Below are 21,396 nucleotides of genomic sequence, written 5' to 3'. Positions count from 1 at the left end.
CCAATCCCCAACAATACTCATTAGATATTGAGCTTATCAACTTCATCTTCATATGCCTATAAAAGGTGAGCATGGCATAACCGCCCTCGCTTTCATTGTTTGATATTCCATACACAGCGAAAGGTTTCAAATATGCACAAATAAGCCATGCCATATGAATGGAAACTCGTGTTTCAGTTAAAATCATCAAATGAGTCAAATGTATCCCTACCCATATGACGACAATTCCAGAGTACGCACCGTAAGCCTTTTTCGTAACTCCCATTCAAAAACTTTATAAGTTCATTTGATTGCACTTAGATGTTGACCTCAATTTCTCTTCCATCTAGTTTAATTTGTTTGAGGAGTTGGTGTTACTCTGCATCAAAATGCTGGACACAAACATAGAATATTGAATTGTAAAAAATTTAAAATCATTTATATAACTAGGGAGTTTTATGTGATGATCCCCAGTTGACAAGTTACAACATTCGACAATAGCCGGTATATCCAAAGGTGGATCTACCATATTCATAACGACTTGAGGTAAGACATGTTGGGAGCCACATCCTTCCTTCCCACCTTGGGTAGAGATGACCCATCTCAATAATTAGTGAAATAGCTGCTCCCTTTTGTTGCCTTGCTCAAAATGGACTCTTCCAAAAAGTAGTCTTGCTTCTTGTATGTTGTTGCTTAATGCCTTGTGTTGCTGTTGCCTGCTTCCTCTCTGAATGGCTGCTGCTGCCCTGTGTGTTGTTGTTGTTGTTGCCTCGGACGCCGAGTGTACACCTGAATTCGTTGACCTGTATTTGGGTCCATAACAGGTGTGCTGTGGTGTTGGCTGGTGTGCTGTGGTGTGGTGTTGGCTGTTGTGTTGGTTGGTGTGGTGTGGTGTGGTGCCTGCCTTCCTACTGCTGCCTGCTGCTGCTGTATTGTGTGCTGCATTGTGTGTTGCTGTGTGTTCGTGTTGTTGTGCGTTGTTATTGTTGGTGTTGTTATTGTTGTTATTGTTGTGTTGTGGCTTACTTGTCCTAATATATTATTATTTGTTTTTTACATGTAGGTGCTTGATGACGATGAGCTACCCCGGGATGAATGAAGTACGGACTACTGTTGCAAGTACTTAATCATCCGACAAATTAAATATGTATATATATATATATATGTCGGTAATTTTATTTCAAACGATTGTTAATTAATTAGTGAACTTTCATTTATTATTAGTTAGTATCGGCACTTCGTTTATTTTGTAATGCAACAAATATATTAGTTAGTAAGCCTATTCAAAGCTTTCAATCGAAGGTGTGCAGGCTGGTCTCAGGTCTCTGCCTGCTGTGTGTTGTGCTGCTGGCAGATGCTGTTGCTGCCCTGCTGGGTTTTAGTTGTTGCTGCTGCCTCGGTTTCTGTCTGATGTTGCAGCTGGCCTTTTGAGTGCTGGTGCGATGATGCATCTTCCTAGCTGCTGCCAGTGTTGGTTGTTTTCTTTGCTGTTTTTTTGTTTCCTTGCTTTGTCGCTACTGCTTGGGGCTTTGGGGCCGGTGCTTGTGTGCCCTTTGGGGCTTTAGGTGTCTTGGAGTTTAGGCCTGAGGGCTAATTGTATGTACTTTCTTTTGCTACTTTGCAGCTCGTTTTGGTAATAATATTTCTATTTACCAAAAAAAAAATTATAAATATACTAATATAATTTATATTTATTATATATTATACCTTTTAGATTTAAACTAATTAATTATATATAATATATAGGTATAATACATAATTATATATTCCAAAAAAAATTAAAAAAATTACCTAATACAACGATTTTAATAAAAAAAAATAGAAAAAAGGGTCTAATACAACGGTACTCAAAAGAAAAAAAAACAAAAAATAAAAAAAGGACCTAATCCAACGGATTGGGTGAGCAATTATTCCCAAAAACACAAAAGGGGACCTAATCCAGTGGATTGAAGAAACCGTTGGATTAGGTCTATTTTGCCGTTGTATTAGACCTAATCCAACCCTAGCAAATGTGACGGTTGGTAACCGTTGTATTAGATCTAATACAACGGTTTTTGTCTTTTTGACACCTAATACAACGGAAAAAGCCGTTGTATTAGCTTTTAAATGTAGTAGTGAATATATATATATATATATATATATATATATATATATATATATATATATATATATATATATATAACAACAACAACAACAAAGATATGAAGAAAGTTTTATTATCAACTCTATAATTTTGTAATTCATATGTGTAATTCAATTAACAGTTTGTTATGCGAATTAGACCCCAAAACACGAATTTAGAATTTAAAATGGGAACATTCAAGCTTATCTTTGAGATAAACATGGAAATATATCTCCTCTCACAATATAGTGTTTTATTTTTATTTTCTAAATAATAAAAGTGAAATAGTAAAATGGCACGGAAATAAATGCATAAAGTTGTGAGAGGAGATTAACTTAAAATGTTAATCTCAGAGATTAACCGGGGTTCTCTCATTTAAAATTAACCCTAACAACACGAGCACGACATCCTTTTTCACATCAAAAATGACTAAGCAATGGTAGTAAATTGATTCATCTTATGAATGACACATGTGATTATGTATAAAGTGTTTTTTTAAAAAAACATGTACTACCTCCGTTAAATATTAGTTGCAACTTTGGAAAATTTTATACGTCACAAATAATACCCCAAAGTTCCATCTAATATTTAACGGAGGTATTAACGTATTTTCTTTTATTTTTTTATTTTTTATTGTCTGTACAAATTAAATTATTTTAAGATTACAGTAATAGAAGAAGCATTAATATCATGATTATACATGTTATTAGTCAACCAAGTCAGTGGATACTATGAATTATTAGTATTATTAGGAGTATCCATGTTATTACTTCGTTATCCAAATTAATACGCTGCTGTCCGAAATACTCCGTTATCCATATTAATAGTCCTTCATCCAAATTACTACTCGGTCATCCAAAAGAATTTATATGTTACGTATTTTGTTATATACCCTTAATATAAATGCATTTACATATAATAATTAACAATATTCAAAAATAATTTGTCACAAAGGTCAATTAAAGAATAAGTCGATATTCAATCTTATTAAGGCAAGAACGACATTTTGAACAATATAAATGTAGAGTCATTATTAAGTAAAGGACCCATGTAATTAAATAAGTCACTCGTGTTATGTTATCATCTAAGTAATAATTGAATGAGCATTATAAATTAATTGATCCACCAGTGTACTATAGTGTGCCACGTATGCAGAGGTCTGGCTTACAATATATAAGACCTCTTCATTTCGCAGAGAAAAGAAGTGCAAACCCCACCCAAAAAAAAACCACAAGAATGTCAACCCATCTTAATCCTCATAACTCCAATGCCGGCGACGATGACGACCCACGTAAGGGAGGCCGTCGCCATGAAGGTATCCCACAACCACGACCCAAAAAAGAACTTGATAAAATGAAGCGTCAACGTGACTTGCTAGCCAAGATACTTGCGATTATCCCCTTTCATGTTGAGAACCCACCAGCCATACCATTTCAGGTGGCTACAGTGGGTAATGTGGGAACAAGTGAGCCACAACCACCGACTATGGTCGATTGATGGTACCAAAAAAGAAGACTCGTGTGGAAACGACCCGTGTCACACCTTTCAAGGTTGCGACTGTGCCGAAGCTGGAACCAAATGAGTATCCTCTAGTTGACCGAGGTGTTCCAAAGGCGGAGGATAAGAAGGTTGCGCCGCCTGCTCCCCCGAAGACAAACGTTGAGGAAGATGACCTGTCAGAGGTGGACCTCAACGAGGCCAGACCTGCTGAAAATGCTGAAGCAGTGGTGCTTTCTATCATTGTAAGGAGCTATACACTAGGCGACGTTAGTGTGATGTACAACATTAAAACCAACAAAACGTACGAGGCTATCTAAGAGGATTATTCGTCTCGCATTGATGTGAAGCCAATTGAGATCAAAATGTACCATGGTAGTAGGTTCGTTCCCGCAAGTGCCTATCCGGAGGGCATGGGTGTTGAATCTGGGAGTGTCCTCTACGTTCAAGGACTGGTAACCCCTACTGTCATTCTCTTGAGTTTTAGACGTAGTGATTAAAGAATGATTTAAGGGTAATAATAACGTTAATTACTAAAGTGATAAATGAATAAACTGATTGATGATATGCGTGTTTGAGATTTGTCATTATTGATTTGATGTTAGAAATGCTTATTTACGTTTGTTGAGTTTATGTATACAAACTTTATGTTAATTTAAATGTGGAATAGATGTTATTATCTTGTCAAATATTAGTAGATAGTTGTTGTCTTTACAATTTTAAGGGCAATGCATTTGTTGTGGAATTGAAAAAAATGAACTTATTTTTATGTAATTTAATTACTGCTAATTGCTCAATAAAACTAATATTAGTTGTTATTTATGGTTAATGGGTATGGAACATTCTGTAAAAAAGGAAGGACAAATTTGTAATTAGGCAGTTAAAAACAAAATAGTAATTTTATATATTTTGATTAAAAGTTTTTTAAATTTCGACTTATGTTTGCGGAATATATAGGACATTCTTGTAGGTATTGCATAACAAGCTTTGTGACAAGCAAAAATTTTACTTGTGGCCTGGATGATCCTTTGCAAAAAAAATTACAGGTTAAATTGGAAAAATTGTATTTCTTTATGAGTACAATGATGTCCCTTTGTTATTGTTATCATATCAATCAAGATCTTAATTTTGATTTGAAAACAAATACAATCCAAAAGGAAGTAAGTGTAATTCATTCCACAAGGCCGACAATTGTTTGGTGCTAATATGGGTAATATTATGCAGGCTGGCGTGGTTAATATGTACACTAGGATCAAGAGGTTTTATCTTAAGAACACGGACCATCACATGAAGAAGAAGCTCCGAGTTCAAGGGAAGTTGGACGACCCGTTGTGCCGCCTTTTCCACATCTGAGGAGACAAGTTTAATGTGGATCCAACTGATTTGATGTTCTACCATGAGGATGATAAGTCTATTTTACATATATTTATTCCCCGTCCCAATGGTCATAATTGTGTTTATTTGAGCTCTACGGAGCTACTTTTGTTACTAATATGCGTTTTCTAGTGTTTTCGTAGATTTGGTATTGTTTTATAGGAAATTGCGGATTTAGAGCATTTTTCCAGATTTATTGGAGCCACTACGAGCATTGGAGTAAGGTCGCATTCATATGAACACATTCCGAAGCCCAAGATCGGTTGGAATCATCAAATCGGTGATTAAGGGCTCGGCGAAGAAGAAGAGTCCGGGGCAATGGACCATGTATTCAGAACCCAAAGAGGAAATGCGAATTGGGCTAAGAAACGGCCCAATTGAAGAAGTCCAAGTTCGCCCGGGAGCTTACCCGGTCGGGCAAGCCCGCGCTCGAAGGTGCGCCCGGCAGGGCGAGGAAGAAGGAAGAGAGTTGCTGCTCGCCTGAAGGCGCGCCAGGTAGGGCGAGATGGCGCCCGACCGGGCGCGTGTTTATGAGATCGTTTAGCGACTTTTAATCTTCGTTTTAGCTTAGGTTTTCTAGTTAAGTATAAATATGTTTTGGTTAAGGAGGTTTAGACTCTCTTGGACGTTTCTCTTTAGTTAATTTCATTAGTTTTAGTTTTAGGTTTAGTTAATACTCTTGTTCCTCTCTCCACACTTTTGGTTTATGCAATTCTTTACTTCCGTTTATTTTGGTAACGATTTCTTCTCCTTTTTACTTTCAGTAATTTAATTGCTCTATTTAATTATGCTTTCTTTAATTGCTTTGCTTAGTTTAGATTTAAATATGCACGAGTAGTTTAATTCTAGGGTTTGTAGGGATCCATAAATAATATGAAGGGGTAGTTTATTTGATTGTCAATGCTTGATTGATTTCCTATTGATTGATTTAATGTTATGCAATTAGATTAGGCCTGGTTTAATTGTATGAGTTATGCAATATTGATTTGAGATTCGAGAGATAAGAATTGATGTTGAGGCTTAGTTTCAATAGGCAGGTTAATTTATAAATGGTTAAGTCAAGATTCAAGAGATGCGATTTAATACCGGTAGATTAATTCTGTGATTGTAATACGTAGCGAAAGCCCTTTACGATCTGATTAATTTATGCATTAATAATTGATTGTTATGTTTTACCCTGGAATATTATTTATTGGTGAACCTATGCCCTAGGCCTTTTATTATTGTTTTCCTCCCTTATTCAACTTGCTTTAGTTTAATTATTAGTTTAATCCTCATTAAAAACAATTTGGTTACTTGATAATTTAGATTATTTTAATTAATTAGGAATAGAAAGACTTGTTTTCCTGTGGATTCGACCCTACCTCCCTATCTATTTTAGCTAGTGGTTTTAGGTAATTCTTTTGATTAGGTGATACGACTTTAGCCTGTGAGAGGACAAGATGCTTTGCACTCTTCAAACTATCAGGGAATTCGAAATTAAGAACGGAGACAAAGTGGTCGTAGCACCATATATTCGCTCAAGTGATGTTGTGTTTGTGGAGGGAAGTATGTGGTTTAAGCTGAAACTTTGGTCAAGCATTTCCTAATTTCCACCACACCTTTTGATTGTAATATATTAATGCACTAATTAGGATGCTAATGAAGTAGGTAATAGTGGTTGGATAATTTAATTGCACATGGTTTCCTGTAATATAATGTGCGTAAGTACTGCATGGGTGTTGTCTTTCGTGAGTATGTTGCTACCCAAACTTGGTGAATCTTTGAAATTGCTATGTTTATTAGTCGAATCTATGTTGTTATTGATGAAATGGTGATGGTGCTTTTGGAAGTATTTGTTATGTCTTTCATGAGTTAATGAAATTACAAAAATGTTATACATGTCCAAAGTTCACAACCAGAACCATGTTAAAAATGATAAGTGTCAATTACAATAGGCCCCCAACCTAAAATAACGAAAAGGAGGGCCTAAGAATTTGCAGGGCAAATTAAGTAATGTATGGCTATAAGTGGTTGCTTGAACCTCCAAAGTAAGGAATACCTGGCCCAAAAGGGGAATATTGATTAAAAAAAGGGTTAACCCCCCCAATTTTTAAAATCATAATAAATATTTATTTAGGATAATTTGTAAATATAAAAGTAACTTCCCCAACTGTTTTAAATTCATAAGCTCTAAGTATTTGGATTAAACAACAACATTAAAAATTTGCACCATCAGAGTATGTAACTGCAACTGCGAGTCCGGGCTAACTGATATGATATGTAGTATGAAATTCACAACGGACCTGGTAGGCCTTATCTCAAAGCCTTATACATGTTACCACCAAGACCAGTTCAATCAAGAGTGTGCACCAAAATAATAGCCTTTACACACTGATAACAATGAAAGTCACATACTCGAGCATTGATTACTTAACAATCTGAACAGGGAGCCCTAAATATATTGCATAAGTACCTCAATGACAGATAGTAACTGTTCAAACATAAGCTAAACCCTCATATGATCAATAATACAAAAGATTCGAATGTTTAATAAACGATATCAGTCACCAAACTGAACTAACCAGATAACCAATTTGATACAGAATGGGACAAGCATTGGCAAAAGCTAACCAGTTGTACCAATGATAATAAGTGGTAGCATACAAGAACGACATAGCTTTATAACTCTTACGTCAAAAGGCTTCAGATGGACCTAACCAGTCCACACCATTTCTTTGTAGAATGTCATCGACCGCACCAAGATCTTCAACGTAATCATAATTGTTCTCTATTGTGTTTTGGTTTTGCAGAACTTTGTATTTTTTTCCTCTTGGCCTATGAAGGTTTAAATAATGGAATAACAGGGACCAAACTTGCCCACACAAGAGGAATAACGACGACTCTAAAGTAAGCACAGTAAAATAAGAGGGACTAACATCCAACTTGATTAAAATCTGAGGTGGACACATATTGTGCTAGAACAAGTAATATCCAATTTCCTTTAATATAAGTGAAGTGCGTAAGCAATTGCAGAATACAAAAAAAGAGTCACCATATAAAATAGGTAAATAGTGCAACAATCAGCAAAGGCATAAGGTCAGAGGGGCAGGAGCATAGAATTAACAGGCCAGCAAGCTACTTGTATAAATCTAGGGATGTGCAAACATACAAATGCATACAGAAATCCTGTAAGACTGATTGCGAGTCAATGTCAAAGTAACTCCAGTCATGGCAAATATCTTAACATGTGCATTAGAAAATAAGCACATTATATGTACGCAACTATTCACACACCACATAGCACTAGCATTCACATGAACCTACACATGATCTATACCTATTACTATGATTTTCCAAACTCAAACCACATCAAACCTGGACTATAGAAATACAGTTATAATGAGGATGCATTTGTCAAAAACTTGTTACTAGGATGAAGTAAAAAAAATTGGAAAGCATAAACTGATTGCAATCCAGATCTGATCAACTTACTGGTAGCTAAGCAATCATTTGTTGCTGCACATGTGGGTGGTCAGGATTTTCACTTCCCGCTACAATGCCATGTTGTTGTCGCCTTTTTTTTTCGCATTCTTCTTCTTGTACCCCATCTCTACAAGAGATTTATGCCAACTCCCCTTCGGCCGTCCTCGCGGTTTCTTTCGAGAAATTGGATCCTTCACAACTACAGATGGATTCACTTCATTGACAGGTTTGGAAACAGAGGTGGGGGTTTGGCATGCCACAGGGTTGTTTGAAGCTATTTTAGAGGGGGGTAACAATGTCCTTGGAAGGGTCGAAACATGAGGTTGATTTTCAAGGAACTTATCTCTGCTTTCCTGTACTTCCAAACGAAGCGATTGCAGAGATCTAACAACAAGATCAAATGTTTCCTTGTCATCAACGGATGATGCTACTTCGCATATCAGCTCAAACTCCCCCATCAATTTGTTGTAACTCTGATATGCCACATTATGAGTAGGATCGTGGTAGGGAACCTTAACCCGGGTATGCTTCCGAGCTACGTCTTTGCGCCACCTATCAAGAACATACTTGGAAGGAATATCAAACACCAAATTTTGATCATACACTCGAATGACATGCCTGCATAGAATACCAAATGTTTCAAACTATCGGCAATCACAAGACACCTCCCTTGTAACGGTGTTAAAAAGAACACAATAGAATCGCCTCCTATCAGTAATCACTTCTTTGCTCTTCCCTTCTGGGATAATCTAGATCCTATCTGCAAGTAGGTATTGAATCACGTTCCCTTCCGAGACACGCTCGTCCCTCCTAGAGCAATGCATAAGTCAACAACATTCTATCTGAATCTCCTGGAACTTGGTGTCAGTGTAGATTTCCTGGAAGAACTTCTCAACATAAAAGCCACTCACGAGACGCCTAAGATATTTACCACACCTAACATCAGCATCATTTTCTGCTTTAACACGCCTCTCCATTGCCCTAGTGTACTTCTCCGGGAATTCATAAAGCTTTGTTTTCCTGTTTACAAAGCCGTCGAAGAAACTGTTTATGCTTTCCACCCTCTGCGTTGTCTTCATCCCGGCCTAGAAGTACTCTTTCATGAACGCTGGGACCCACATATGTCTTTCCTCGAACAAATCAGATAACCATTCATTGTCCTCTAGGATATACTCCACCATTAACTCTGGCCATATACGCTCAAACTCCGCAGCTATGAAGCTCTCATATATAAGAGTCTTAAGAGGACTCTTAAAATCCCGATAGCTGAAATTTTAAGTACAAGCAAAAAAGTGTTGCAGCCATGATAAAAACAAATCAGTATTATGCTAAACTAAGTAATGAAGGCATGATAAAAAATATTTTAACAGATGCAATTCAGTTAACCCTGACATAAAACAATTGCAGCAACATAGGACAGGTAACAAAAAAAATTCATTCACATGCATTGTACAAAACATAACATCATCTAGTTGTATTAAGGTACCTAACAGATTTCAATTACAAGAAATAAAATGATGCAGGGGGACCTAAGTGTGATACTTCATCTACAAAACATAATACAATTGCAGCTACAAACAAGGCACAGGTACCAAATATTTCATTCACACACACACTTTATAAAAACATAACAGCCAAATTTCAATTACTAAGGGCAGAAAATTGATGCAGGGTCCTTTGACCATATGTGTGACACTATCAGACTTTCCCATCTCGGGGATAAGATTCAAAGACACTATAACTTGTATCAAAATGCAAAAAAAATCCAAGGACCACACCAGGTAATATGTGCCAAATCTTACATAATATACACATCATATACTACTTATTGTTCACACTTTCCAAGCTTCTCTGGGAATTTCTTCAATACGTGCCATATGCACCAACGATGGCGCGCATGAGGCATTACTTGGGCCAAAGGCTTGCGCATTGCAGCGACTTGGTCGGTCAGAATAGCCCCGGGTTCTTTATTACCTATACAAGACAACCATTGCCTAAATATCCAACCAAATATGTCTGAATCCTCATGTGAAATCCTAACTACCAAAATAAGTGAATATAATGGGAAGTAAGGATCATATTTCCATGGGGAAGCGAAGCAAATTAATCATAGAATCCATGAATACAAGAGCCAAGGGGTGTATTTTCGAGATTTTTTTGAGGATTAAACACTAAAAATAACTAATAAACACAATTAACAAGGAATTCATGCAATAAAAACAAACGCTAGGGGGTACGGGGGCTCCAAACATGGTTGACATATCAAAATAATGATGGAAATCAAGGTTAACTTGCCAAGGAATATAAAATTCCACCTAAACAATTCATTCTCATACAATTGTTCAAGCAAATCGATAATCAAGATCTAATACCTAAATTAAATCACTCCTGTGCATCCAAAATAGGCAAAAAATCAAATAAGATAATTAAAGGTGCACTCAACAATCCCAAGCAATTAATAGCACAAATCATCAATTCAAGACAGAGTAATCAATCATCCATCATCATCTAGTTAACATTAATCCATGCTCTTCACCCCCTTCCCCTAGATAGAAATCTAGCCTAGAGAAAGAAGAGAACCCATTGAAACAAAGCTAGAATAAACAACTAACACTACAAATATAAACATCATTCATAAACAAGGATGAACAAAACAAAGCAACAAAACTAACCATAAACTAAGATAATAATCAAAATAGAAAGCAATAAACAAAATAAGAGATATAAGGGAAAGATATTACTAATTGAAAACATGGATTGAAATAACTTGAAGTTCAACAATGAAGGTAATAAAGCAAAACCCAAACTTTCTCTCTCTAAAACTACTCCTAAACTAGAGAGAGAAAATCATAATCTAAACCTAATCCTAATTAGAGGAGAGAGAAAAATGTAAATAACTTTCTTAAGGGAGTCTAAGAGGCCCTCTATTTATATTACAAGAAGAGAAAGAAGGAAATCCGGATTTTAAGACCCTCTTCGCCGCGCCCTCTCCTTTCTATGTCGCGCTCGCGACCCGGCCTAAAGAGGCCTCTCTGAGCCTACTCCAAGGCATCTCCAGATTTTTCAAAGGCTAGGAAGAAAAGAAGGTCGCGCCCGCGACACCATTAGCCGCCCCCGCGGCGGCTGCGCAGCTTGGTAGTGTCTTGCAGATTCAAACGACCATAACTTCTGTTCTAGGAGGCCTCTTGGGGCGTGCAACCTACCGTTAGAAAGCTCTTCAAGTCTAGTTTCCAACGCAATTTGAATCTCCTTAATCCATCAAAAGTTATGGTTGAAAGAGTGAACAAGACTCGGTTTAAGGCCTTCTACGAGCTTCAAGCTTTCTTGCCTCAAGCTTCTTAGCTTCTTTCTTAGCTTCAAGCTTCTTCTATTAGACTTCCTTGCCTTCTCTCGGGTCATAAGCATCGAAGAAAGCGCCAAGCACCTACACAAATAGACCGAGAGAGAAAAGAGTGAAAGAACACATAGGAAAACACGTAAATCAAGCTAGAAACCGAGCAAAAAGCATATTATTCACAACTAAGGCCTAAAACCATAAACTAAGACAAAGATAACTAAAACAAGACTAAACGTACTAGAAATAACAAAGAAACACCGAAATAGACCTAAAACTAAGGGAAAAAATGCCCTAAAATGTGTCATGAATGACACTTATCACACCCCCCTATTCAAATTAACTACTACACTACTTTAAATCAGTCCATATGCATCTAGGAAATTTCAATCTAACACAATTAGACAGCATTAACATAATTTACTCCCTATCCAATTACCTTGATTCACTCCATTCTAATTCCATTTTCGATTAATTTGAAGAACAAAAACTAAAATCACCCTAACTTAAGTAAGCCACTTTAAAGTATTTAACCCAGAACTAGCATATCTTAACCAATTGCACCATACGACGTCAACAATTCACACAATTAATACCAATTGAAGGGTTTACAAAGTCTAGGGTTTTTTCAACATAATAAAACTTACCAATTCAGCTGTATCACTTTCAGATCTATGCATCGAGTACGCTCAAATCATTTGAGTTGAGGACTCAAAACATGAATTGCGTCGACCTCTGACAAAATAGGAGGACAACAAAAGAGGAGAGCAAATTGATCGTGTTCTCCAGATTCCACATCAACGGGGTGAGAAAGACCTTGTGATTCCCATATTCAAGACAAAACAAGGTTCATACTTACCGTAAACCATGGTCTAACGTTCAGTTATGTGCCATGTCAGCTCCAAAACATAAAAACATTAAAATAATTGACAGATGCGTGAATAATTGCAAAAATGCCATCATATTAACAACCTTTGTTAATATGTCATATTAACCGGGGCCGCCACCATCTCCCCCATCCTTCTTCTCTTCCAAAATATAGAAATTATCACTACATCTTACCTCCAAATTATATATCCATCTTTATCAACTATAGCAAAGTCCATTTCTGGCGAGTCTTCTTCTTTAGCAACACTCTATAACTCGTCTCGTCCTCGAACCACCGTTTTTATAAACTCCGGTAAAATCCCAAGATTGATCACTTTAAAACACTTGATTTTGATAGATATAGAATCTCGTATTTTCGAGATTAAATTTAGTTGCAGTATCAGCCGTGCTTCAAGTGGCAACACTTGTGGCTATGGCGGCGGTAGGAGTATGGAAGCAAAGAATTGAAGGAAGGCTTCCATCATATGGAGTAAAAGTAGATGTGGAAGATGATATTCCATCGCATCACCACCACCATGGATTGGAAGCACGGCGGCTTGAACTGATTTAGGATTGTGGCGGGGCTAGAATATCGAACAGGGGAATTTCGAAATTGTTGGAAAACTTTTATTATTGAACATATAATTTTTAAATGAACATTTTTTTAATGGTGGTAAATAATATAAAAATAATAAGATATGTTAATTGTTAATATTCAATAATATGCAAATGAACATATAGAATCAGATGAATATGTATTATTTTAATGTTCATTATTATATGCGTAAATGTTCATTGTTACCTAATATAATAAATTTTATAAAAATAACTAGCACATGATATAATAAGTGTTTTAGTATCAAAATGAAACTTTAAGCAATTGTATATGTTCATTTAAATTAAATGCATGTAATTTTTCATTCAGTGTGAAATGATCATGAATCAAAATAAAAATGAGCATTTATCAATATGAAAATGAACATTTATATATAATAAAAAATTTAAGTTATTTTTTTGAAAAGTTAATGAGCATATTAATGTATACTATATTACTATAGAAGGGGAGGTTTCAATATGTTAACGATAATTTTATGTATTCAATGGGTAAGATGTGTAATAACTAACAATACGTTTTATATAATGTTTGTAGAAAGGTTGTTTGCAGTAATTCTAAAAACTTTATGAGAATGAATTTTTAAATTAGAAATAAGCATAATATTAGCTTCCAAAATGTACATATTTGTCTTTTAAATTGAACATTCTAGTATTTTTAGAATGTACATTTTTGAAATTGACAATTGTTCAAGAAAATTAAAAAAACAATGTTAATTCATTACTTTAAGTTGTTTTGATTTCTGAACATTTTTTTTTATGAACTGTTACTTTTCTAATATGAACACTTTATAGAGTTTAGGAGATCATCCCGTAAGAGGTTGGTGTGTCACTACTTTACCCATTTTACTCTTAGGATTTAAAATATACAAGTATAATTTATTGTGAACATTGTGAGTTTTTTAATGAGCATATTTTTTTGTTGACGAATTGGCAATTTGGGACTTCTTTCCCTAAGATTTGATCCACCTTTTAAGGGTTTATTATATAGGATAAATTTTATCAATGAAAAAGATTTAAGAATCATTTTAGTAAGGAGTACCTTTTATGTTATTGTTTTTGAACATTTAATGATATGACAATGAACATATAGATAAAGAGATGATATACTGTTGAGATTTTAATGAACTAGTATGGAGAAGATAATGAACATGTTCATTCTACTTTAATTTGCTAAAAAAACCTTTTTTACAATTTTATAATAACATCTAGAAAACAATATTGATTATTGTATGGATTTTGACATACAAAATATATAACTCGTTTATACATCAAATATGTTAAAAACAATATACTATTTTAACAAGAAATTGCTTATAACTCATTTATCATCAATCTTCTTGTCGCCCTTTGTTTTATCTTCGATATATTTTGTTCAAAACACATTAGTTGAGGTGTGTATACGATTTGCAACTTCTTGATTTTATATTCCTATATAATAACAAAACCAATATATATATATATATGTATATATATATATATTAATTATAGTTTATTATTAAAAAAAATAAGTGTCTAAAATTTAATCTATTAACTATTACTAAAACAAAACATGCTGACATCATTAAGGGACACATGTCAACTTCTCCTGAAAAATTTTCCCGCCTAAACTATTTTTGACATCATCATTTTTTTTCTCTATTTATTTCCTTCTATATTTCAAGACTAAAAAAATACAATACTTCTTTCAAAATTAATTAATGAGATTATGATTACAAATTTTTCTAATAAGAATATTGACAACCATTTTAAACAAATAATAGCTATTTAATCTGTGCAACGCACGGGATTAAACGTAATATAAACATAGTAAAATATGGCGTAGAACATTCAATAACATATAAATGAACATATTGTAGAAGTATGATTATGTATATTTAAATACTTATATTATTTGTCTTCAAGTCACAAATTCATTTTTGTTTTGGGTATTGGACATACTCCACAAGTCCATAATGAGTAACTTTATATAAACATTGTCTGTGTTGTGGTGTTGTATATATTTGTACATGTTTTCAAAATAAACTTTTTATTAGGAAGAAATGAACATTATGTTTTCTGAATATGAACATTTTAATGATTATTAAAATTGACAATCAATATTAAATTTGTAAAATTCATTAAGCCCATTTTTTTAATGAATTAATGATATGTATATGAACATTATTCGTTTTATGAATGAGCATTTGCTATTTTTACGAATTAAAATCAAAACGAAAATGAACATTTATCAGAAAATCTTTTTCATGATATACTTAAAATTACATTTCAACCCTACGAGTATTGATCAAATTATCCAGATAAGTAGAACAATTAAAATCTGTTTTTAATTTTTGCGTCCAACACTTTTGTAATTAATAACACACCACAAATTAATTTTACACAAAATAGAGTATATCATACATAATTCAAATATAATTATAGAAAACCACAATAATTTGATGGCTAGAATTTTTTGGTGAAATTGTAAAATTAATAATAATAATAAAAAAAATCAATAAGATATAGAGTGTGTAACTGTGTATACCTTACGATGAAAACAAAATTAGAATGTCGACGATGATCTAAATTGTTATCAAACAATCAAATTGGGGAAGAAAAAGGGTAATACAATAGTCAATGAACAATCATATCAATTTTTTTTCAAACTTAGACTTACATTCAACAACGATTTACAAAGTAATATATCAAATTGAAAAAAGAAGAGAAAAATTGGTGGTTTCAAAAAAAAAAAAAAAAAAAGAGAGAAAAATTGGTACCTCAATATCGTCCTTGCGTCGGCAATGAAGATTTGGTGAAAAACAAGATGAATGAAGAAAGTTTTTGGACGGAGTAAACAAGAGTAGAAAAATTGTATTTAGTATTATGCGCGTCGTTTTAACGAGGGTGTAGGTAGAGTTCCTTACCCTAGGTAGATAATTAGAATTATTACACCATTGCAAATTTTTAATTTTTTTTTATAGAGGTGAGCAAAATTCGGGTCGGGCCTTACCGCCTTAGTATAAAATATCATGTCCAAACCCGTAAACATATGTCAAACTTATCGGGCTAAAACGAGTTTTATGAGCTTTTTTCGGGCTTAATTTAGTTAACTAAAAGATTTTTTAGGCTTGCCCAAACCCCTCGAGACAGGCTAGCGGGATGGGTCATCCCTGATCACCTCTAAAGTTTTATATTACAATGGATTAAAGGTCAAACTTTAAACTGAGTCAATTATCTTGAAATACTCCGTAGGTGACCATGTGGCACATTTTACATTCCCTTTTTTTCAAATAAAGTATTTCCGCTGTTTATTAGATATGATGTCTTTTCAGGAAATTTCACAAATATTGTGCCATATCATTTTTAGGAAAATAAATATTGCTTTCACATTACAAATACCCAGTATACTCTTACTTTTTTAATACTTGAATATTTAAGATAAGTCTGTATATCACATGGGCAATTTTGTATATTTACCTATCTCTCTATTCATTTTTCCACTACGAAAAAAATTATACAACAAGAATACCTTCAATGTTAACATATCTCTCATTTCCTATTTTCTAATTTCAAATGAGCAAAAAATAAAAAAATAAAAAAATAAAAAATTGTACCTATCTGTAGGTACAACCGGTTGTATAATGAAGGAGCTCCTTCATATGTATTTGTTTTGAATGTTTTGAATTGTAGTGCTTGTCTTAACTTATTTGTTGTAATTCTCTCTCTTTTTTTTTTTATATAAAAAAAAAAACTTATTTGTTGTCCACTCATGAAACATATAATAGTTTAATGGTTTTATAAATGTCTTACCATTTTGTCAATTTTTTAATTCTAAAACTTCCTTCTTTGGCCTTATTTTAAGGTGAAACTTTCAATTTATGACTTCTTCCTAAATATAAAAAAAGCATGGCACGACATGAGCACGAGGTAAGCATACCACATTTATGTGCATGTAGGGTCGTGGATCAGCCTTATTACATAGCTAATCAAGTTAAGCTCGCCTTGTTGGCTTGGAATTATGGGTGAAGGTTCGGTTTGCGATGTAGTTTATAGCCTAATCGAAACCAAACTATATTAATTTGGTTTGTGATTTTTCAAACCGCACCGCATCATATTATTATATGGTCCAAACCAAACTGCACCGTTTTCAATTCGGTTTCTTAAAAAAAAATCCAAACCGCACTGCAATTTTTGGGCCTAGTGTTTAAGGCTTTGATTTCTATCTTTTTTGAGTCTGACTCATCATTGTTCTTTACCTTATAGCAGGGTTGACAATCAGAAATGGCCTATAATTTAGATATAGAGTATGGGCCTATATTTCGATTTGATTTTCGATTTTTCAAATCCTAAAACCAAAACCAAACCGCAATTTTTTATTTCTCAAACCGCACCGAATCATATAAACAAAAAAACTGAACCACATTACTAATTCGGATTGATTTGCGGTTTGGTTCGGTTTTAAACCGCATTAGTTTCACCCCTACCTGGAACGTTCTTCCCATTTCGAACGGTGACATATTATTTTGCACAAATACTTTAATAGGTGGTGCTTTAAAGTTGTAGGAATCAATAACTTAATATTAAAACAGACACTGGGAGTGACACGTGTCACATCCTGGTGCTATTTTTCCCCTCCAAAACTCCCCTTTCCTTTTTAACCAATATATATTTTTTTTTATTTGAATATTTGATACAATTATAATATAATTCCAAATCTTTTATATTATCTTTATGACAAAAATATTCCTCTTTTTTGTGTTCATAATTTTTCCATACACATTTACCTAAAATATTATTCCATTTAATTATCTGATAAATGGAGTAATATTAGATTTTGCTAAAAAAGTAATACTCCATGATAAAATTAATTCATATTATTGATGTTAAAGAAATTACTTTAAAGCATCACTTCTTTGTTAGATAGACTAGGTTAGAACCCGTTATATAAAATCTATTTTTATAATTTGTATATTTAAAAAAAAATGGATAAATATAAATAAGAATTATGCACCTTGTACAAAATATTTGTAATTTTATAGTTTTAGATTTTCATCAAAATTATGATATAATACCTGTTGAACGTGGCCTTATTCGTATTTCAATGTAGGAGTCCATTAATTAGTGTGCTACTACAATTGTTTCATTTTTTAAAGATTAATTGATAGGTTGTAGTTATTGTTACGGGGTTTTCTGATGTCCTGCGGGAGAGTTACAATTCCGAGACTGGAACCGGACGCCTGTACCTGCAAAACAACGGAGACTCCTTGTGGTGGGAGCTCCGCCTCCAACGATCAAGTTAGTACTTGTTTAAGGAGTAATTAATGCGGAAATTAAAGTGATTGGGTCTCTCTAGGTGAGAGTGTTTAATGTAGGTAATCTGCTTTTTTAGCGTGATCAGCCTATCATCTCTCTTAATGAGGATTAAGGGAGGTATTTATAACCTCGGGAAACGTGTCAATCTAGGTTTAGGTTAACCTTGGGCTGATTGGGCTTCCCTCGGAAGTTGGGCCTAGGTGACCGGTTATCCCAGGTGTCATGGGAAGGACACGCGTCGTGTCGTAATTGGTCCATGGTGGACGGATCATTGCTTGACACGTGGCAGGCTCCTATTGGCCCATGTGGCGGACACATGGCGGAACCTGATTGGTCCACTTGTCAGATGGTGATTGGTGGGAGCAAAATCCCCTAATCATTTGCCCCTCACAGGTGGCACGTGACTGGTCACGTGTTACCTGTGACAGGTGTCGCACTGTAACAGGCGACGGCCTACTACAGGTGTCACTCGGCGAAAGGCCGAGAGATTCTCCCGCCCAAATTATGAATTCTGGAAGTAACCCTTCGCCTTCTCACTTTGCCTATATAAAGGAGTGTTGACTTCGGTCATTTTCACACTTGAGAACTTTGTGAGAGAACATTCGGACCCCTAAACTTGCTCTGACATTTTGGACCCTTTCTGCCTACCGTCTGCTCTGACAAGCCGACTGCACAGGATTTTCAGAACTCCATCAACGTCACTCGTTCAGGTAACCGTTGGTTCTCTTACTCTTAATTTTCTCTTTACTTTATTCTTTTTTGAAATGGCACCACGGAAGCATACGACACGACCTAGGTTAGTGATCAGCCGGTCACCGGGGACGGCTGAATCTAGGACTAGGAGTGTCGCTTGCCCTTTTCTGGACCCATCTTTGCCCTTTATACAAAGTCCGACTGTATCTGTGTCTATGCAGAGCATGATGGCCAGGACAAAAAAGACTGCCAGGATCTCAAACTCAGACGGCTCCTCCCACAGGGTGCCGATTAGTGAAACATCTGACCAGGCGCCAGATGTGGAGGTGAAACAAAGCGGCTTGAAAGCCGGCAGCTCTGAGGGAGGAGTCAAAGTGACCCCTTCCTATTTTACAGTTGACAATTCTTCATTCTCTCCTGCTCCTTTTAAAGGAGAGGAGGCGGGCCCCTCCGGGAGAAGGGAAGAGTCGTCCTCTTCGGACTCGTCAGAGGACGATTCCGAGTCTAGCTCTTCTGGCCATGCTTCTCTGGACACAGAAGAGAAAAACAGTCGCCTGCAAGAGGTGAGGCTTTCTCACGCAGTTGAGAAGGGGGACGATTGGGCGGAGCCATCCGCCTCTCACCGAGAGCAAAATACCCCCTACTACTGCACGGTACCTCGGGGCCGGATCACAGCCATGCAAGAGAAAGTGGAGAGCTTTATCGCAAACCACACAATGGGCCCCGACTTTTTAGTGTTTGTGCCGGATCCAGAAGACACAATCGTCTGGCCGGCTGGTACCAGTTATGATAGCGCCTGCTTTGGCTGCTACGAGGCGGCCATCAAGGCTGGGCTGCGCTTCCCACTACATCCGGCTGTTCAGCGGATCTTGGATGGGTATGAGTTGGGGTAATGGCAGTTAGCCCCGAACTCCTGGGTCAACGTACTCGGCTATGTGGCCGGGTGCGAACTGCACGGGGTGGAGCCGAGCTTCGAGGCTTTCGCCCACATGAACTACCTCAGCCGGACCCCTAAGGCAGGCGGTACCGGCTGGTATCAATTGACGAGCCATAGGGGCTACCTCATGACGAGAGGTAAAGCAAACAAATGGAAGGACTGGCGGAGCACCTTCCTCATCATTGAGAGTTCAGACACAGAGCTGAACAAGCGCTTCAACAGGTGGAACAGGAATCCGCCCCTTCTTGCAGGCGGCCGCAGCATGCCGCCTGTTCCCCCCAAGGCTAAGAAAGAGATCCTAGATAAAGGACTCTTCAAAGTAGAGGCGAAGGTGAACTCTACTTCAGGGGTACGAGAGCAAGTACCCCTGCACTGCGTCCCGAGCTTCAAATGGCTCTACGACGAGTACTTTTTGGCCGCCTGTGGCCTCAGCAGTCGGTGCTCAAGAGGTAGCCGGCCTTTCGAATACTCTGTTGTTCCATGCATTTCTTGTTATGACTTATTAACTTTGCTATTTGTTTTTGCAGCGGACGCTATGAGCAAAATTACCGCCTCCAAGACTGCGGCGGCCATGTTGCGGGCCTCCATCATGCAACAGTCTTCAACCGACTCCCCCAACAAGGGGGCACCCTTTGTGGGCTTCGAACCTTTCACCCTCTTTTTGGAGTTGTGTTTATGCATATACTGACTTCTTCTTTTTTAGACGGGTGCTCCAAGAGCTTCTTCTTCCCAACAGCCGGACCCCAAGGCCCGGAGGACGACTGTTGCGAGCTCTCCTGGTTCTGCCAGGAAACATGCGGCGGCTGAGAAACAGCCGGCCACTTCTTCTAAAACTCCACCTGGGCCACCTAGAAGTATGAAATTATCCTTGTAAATTTTAGACTTGCTCCCTTCTTTACTAGGTTTAATCCGTTTGTTTATGCTTGATGCAGCCGGCCCTCAGGAGCCTGACTTGGTCGAGGTGGCCAAGTCTATGATCAAGGCCGTTCCTCCAGCTGAAAGGGAGGCGGTCAGGGGTGTCGGCACCCTTGACCTAGACGGGATTGCAGGGGTCCTTGCTGAGGTATACTTAGCATATTTTTGAGTATTTGAATTCCAGGACGCCTGTTTTCTTTTTTGTTTGGAAACTGACGCTTGTTCCCCTTTTTACTTAGGCCCTGCTCCGAGTGAACGGCCTTCGCAAGCCGCTTGACCGGAAGAACAAAGAGGTAAAGGCTGCAA

Source organism: Chenopodium quinoa, unplaced genomic scaffold (genome assembly GCF_001683475.1).
Source record: "Chenopodium quinoa cultivar QQ74 unplaced genomic scaffold, ASM168347v1, whole genome shotgun sequence".
Taxonomy (NCBI): domain Eukaryota; kingdom Viridiplantae; phylum Streptophyta; class Magnoliopsida; order Caryophyllales; family Amaranthaceae; genus Chenopodium; species Chenopodium quinoa.
Note: the sequence above shows the minus strand (reverse complement) of the source record.